This window comes from Geospiza fortis, unplaced genomic scaffold, assembly GCF_000277835.1.
Source record: "Geospiza fortis unplaced genomic scaffold, GeoFor_1.0 scaffold23, whole genome shotgun sequence".
Lineage (NCBI taxonomy): Eukaryota > Metazoa > Chordata > Aves > Passeriformes > Thraupidae > Geospiza > Geospiza fortis.
Genome location: NW_005054303.1, coordinates 15,049,619 through 15,054,505, shown reverse-complemented (window position 1 = coordinate 15,054,505; position 4,887 = coordinate 15,049,619).

The window sequence follows — 4,887 nt, the reverse complement described above, 5'->3', positions numbered from 1 at the left end:
CCCGGCCCCGGCTGCCCCCGGCGCTGCCTCCGCTCCCCGTCAGCTCTGGAGCGGCTCCTGCGGCCTCGGGAGCTCCTCAGGGCTGCAGCAGCACCGTGGGAGGAGCAGCAGGCACAGGGAGCAAAATTTAGCTCTTCAACCCAGCACGATGCTTTGGTTTAGACAGAGCAGGTTGTGCTGGTGTAGGCTGAAAATTTAAGTTCGTGGTCCTGCTCTGGGATGTGTCCAGAGAGAGCTCAGAAGGATTTGCAGAATGTCTGAGGGGCAGCCTGCTCCCTGCAGGTGTAATGAGCTGAAGGATTCTCAGCAAAGCATAGAAAAATAACAAAAATCTAGGGCAAGGAATAAAATTCAGGAGCTCCCTGCTTTTATCCATTCCCTGCCATAACAGGCAGCTGCCTAGGAACTCAGTCACTGAGGATTTTACATCTGAACTCTGTGTTTTGCCTTTGTCAAAGCGTCCTGCCCCAGGTATCCCATGGGAATAACTGCAAAGTGTCCTGCCCAAGGTATCCCATGGGAATAACTGGCTGCTCCCTCTCCTCCATGGAATGCTCATGGAGTTGTGTTTCCCCAGCGCAGAGGTCAAGGCAAGGGTGTCCTGCCAGGCAGGGCCACACCTCCTGCCCCGCCAGAGCCGCTCCGAGGTGTCTGAGCACTTCCTCCAGGCCCTCCCGAGCTACCGGAGCAAAGTCCAGGGCTAAAGTCCACAGGGCAATCCCATCTCCGAGAAAGACAATAAGATTTTCCCCAGGGCTGCACAAGCCTGAAGCATTAAGAGTGTCAGGGCTGCACAGAGAGACCTTGTTCTGGGCTCTTTTTATCTCCTTAAGGAAGAGCTGTTGGTGACAGCTGGAGTTTTGGCTAAAGGCATTAGGATAATGATCAATGATTTAGGGGTCAAGGCATGAGGAGAGGGGGGCCTGGCATCCACAGGCAGGGGAGAAAGGCAAAGCATGCCCACAGAAATAACACTGGACACGTGCAGTAACCCCTTCTCCTGCCACTGACACGGGGATTCTTCCTCACGTGAAAAAAACACAGCAGGGTGGATTTGGGAGAGCAGGGGCATGAAACAACGTGATTTCCTGGAAAAAAAAAATGGGATAGGAAGGGGCTTGGCCGCCTGAGGAGGGCCCAGGCACAGCGAGGGTCTGACTGAGCTGGGCAGCACCAAAGCATCCGCTGAGATGGGAAATGAGCCCCTCGGGGCTGGGCACAGCTCGGGAGCTCATCCCGGAGCCCGGGGGCTGCCCTGCCCTCCGGAGCTCATCCCGCAGCCCTGCCCTGCGGAGCTCATCCCGCAGCCCGGCTCTGCCCTGCGGAGCTCATCCCGCAGCCCGGCTCTGCCCTGCGGAGCTCATCCCGCAGCCCGGCTCTGCCCTGCGGAGCTCATCCCGCAGCCCGGCTCTGCCCTGCGGAGCTCATCCCGCAGCCCGGCTCTGCCCTGCGGAGCTCATCCCGCAGCCCGGCTCTGCCCTGCGGAGCTCATCCCGCAGCCCGGCTCTGCCCTGCGGAGCTCATCCCGCAGCCCGGCTCTGCCCTGCGGAGCTCATCCCGCAGCCCGGCTCTGCCCTGCGGAGCTCATCCCGCAGCCCGGCTCTGCCCTGCGGAGCTCATCCCGCAGCCCGGCTCTGCCCTGCGGAGCTCATCCCGCAGCCCGGCTCTGCCCTGCGGAGCTCATCCCGCAGCCCGGCTCTGCCCTGCGGAGCTCATCCCGCAGCCCGGCTCTGCCCTGCGGAGCTCATCCCGCAGCCCGGCTCTGCCCTGCGGAGCTCATCCCGCAGCCCGGCTCTGCCCTGCGGAGCTCATCCCGCACCCCTGCCCTGCCCCCCGGAGCTCATCCCGCAGCCCTGCTCTGCCCCCCGGAGCTCATCCCGGGGCCGCTGGACCCGCCCAGCCCAGCGGGAGCAGCTGCCCCAGGATCCCGCTGAGCTCCCCGCGGGAGCTTTGTGCGCAGTCAGGGCTAAGCCGGGCTCCAGCCCCACAAATAACCATCCCGGGGATCCCACTGAGCTCCAAAACTCCTCCTTCCAAGGCAACCACAGAGACGTGGAATAGAACCACACAATACCCTGGCCTGAAGGGATCCAGAAGGACCATACAGTCCAGCTCCTGGCCCTGCACAGGACACCCCAAAATCCCACCATGGGCCTCAAATTATTCCTCTTGTTAAGGCTTCAGGATTTTTCAGGCTGGTGTTGCCATGGTGGTGATCCAGGATTGTGGCATGTGAAGGTTTGGTCAGGCATTATCCACCCCCTCTTCATTTCCTCCCTCTGCTCCTGAGAACACCCTGGGAAAGGAGGAGCCAGCTTTGCCAATAGCACCTGTAGAGACATTTGGATGTACTCAAGATTTATTACAAACCCCTAAATATTCTGGAATCATGGAATATCTGAATGATTTGTGTGGGAAGGGAGCTTAAATCTCATCCCATTCCACCCCCTTTCCATGGGCAGGGACACCTCCCACTGTCCCAGGCTGATCCAAGCCCCAGTGTCCAGCCTGGCCTTGGGCACTGCCAGGGATCCAGGGCCATCCAACAGTGCTTTTTTTGAGGTATTTTACCTTGAAAATCAATCAGCAGTGTAAGGCTGAGCTATATGGAGTAGATAGTGCCCAGAGGTGCATTTCTTTCCCTGAGGGTGGTTACAGGGTTACAGGGAGTAGATTTATATATCAAAAACCTGATTGCAATACCTCACCACCCTCTGAATAAAGAATTCCCAATTCCCAATCTCCCACCCATCCCTGCCCTCTGGCACTGGGAGCCATTCCCTGGCTCCTGTCCCTCCATCCCTTGTCCCCAGTCCCTCTCCAGCTCTCCTGGAGCCCTTCAGGCCCTGCCAGGGGCTCTGAGGATTTCTTCCTCACTTCCACAGGGGGCTGGAGACCAGGACAGGGATTTTCCTGATGATATCTGTGGATTTTATTGATTCTTCAGGATCCTCAAGGCATCATTTCAGCATACTGGGGCTCACAGAGACCTGCTGCAGTCAGGATATTTTTTGCCCAATCAAATTTCATCTGTGTTGACAAATTTCCACCTCACAGTGAAGGGCCCATCTTTCCAAACAAATTCCCATTTTCCCCAACACCCCTTCCCACCTCCCCTCCTTAAGAGGATGGGAAGATCCAGGGATGTCTCTGATGCCACTGCCTGTAGCACACACACACCTTTGGAGGTTTCAGGTGCAGCTTCCTGCCAATCCCAGCTGCTGCTGCACCCAAAATCACGGGAAGCAGGGCTGAGACATCCATGGGAACCATCCCCACCCCTCCCTGCCCACAGGGAGGCAGGAGCAGGGCCAAGTGCTCTGGGAAAGGCTTCTCTCCCTGACTCACCCCAGCACAGGACACTTGGCCCATTGTGTCAGATATCTCCATGACAAATCTACCCCTCGAATTGTTGTATCGAGGATGTAATTTGTTTTCACAACAGCAGAATTTATCTAACACAGATACTAAAGCCAGAACTGTTATTATATTCCCTTTTCCTTCCTTGGAAAGCCACAAAGGTCTTTGAAGGATCAGTGAACAAAGGCTTTTCCCATCTCTGTCAAGAGGGAAGTGGGGTGAGATGGGCTGCACCCCCTCAAAACAGGTTTGGCCCGATGGTCCACAGTGATTGGAATTTTATATTCAAAGAGATAAATATTCTCTGATTGATGAGCATCAATTTCCTCAAGGTTTGGTTAATTTGGTGTTTCACGTTGCTGTGACAGCACCTGGACCTCTGGTGGAGGGCACAAATGGAACCACAGCCTGCAAATCCATGGAAAATAATAAATGCAAACCTTGGTACCTGCACTGCCCAGGGGTTCCTTCCGGATAAGGAAAGATAAGGAAAGATAAGGAGCAGCCAGGCCCAGCTGAGCCACCACAAGGTCCCACAGGTATTTGCTGCCCTTCTCCCCAGGCTGTAACCCCTAATCACTTTATAACCACGATTGCTTTTTACCCTCTGGGCTGTAAATCCTCAGCAGGTACACAGGACACCCCATCCACTGCCACAGCATCAGCCAGTGCTGCTTTTAAAACACTCACCTCACTTTTAAAACACTCACCTCACTTTCAAAACACTCACCTCACTTTTAAAGTGTTCAACTTACTTTTAAAACGTTTAACCTACTTTTAAAACATCCAACTTACTTTTAAAACATTTAACTCACTTTTAAAATATTTAACTCGCTTTTAAAATGTTTACCTCCTGCAGGCTACCCAGTAAGTCACTGGGGGTTGCCAAGGGCCTGAGAAGGGTTTTAATTCTCAAGCAGGTGTGTGAAACTGAACCTCTCATAAGACATCACATTTTTCAGGTAATTTAGAACATATTTGGGTATTTTGAGTGCTTTTTTTAGTGTATTTTACCTTGAAAATCAGTCAGCAGAGTAAGGCTGAGCTATATGGAGTAGACAGTGCCCAGAGGTGCATTCCTTTCCCTGAGGGTGTTACAGGCCCATCTGTAAATACAGATTTATATCCATCCTGAGGTGAAGAACCTGCTTTGCTCAGACCATCACACTTCATCTGTGGTGACAAATTTCCACCTCATGTTAAAAAGAAGGGCCTGTCTTTGCAAACAAATTCCCATTTTACAGGCTGTGCTCTCCCAGAGGCTCTGCAGGGACACAGCAGTGGGATCCCTCAGACAGCAAAGCCTTTTTTTTGCTTTTCTGAAGTTATTTCCATTTGCTTCCTGTTTACCCTCCTTCCTGTGCGCTCACGGAAACCACCAGGACTCCATTAAACGTTCCAAAAGTAGGTGGTGCTCTGTCTCCAGCTTCTCCCCATTCCCTGTGGGACTGGGAACCCTGAGCTGCCAGGACTGGCTGCACTGAGTTCATCAGTGACTAATCTGAGATCGTAACTACCCAAAGTGCT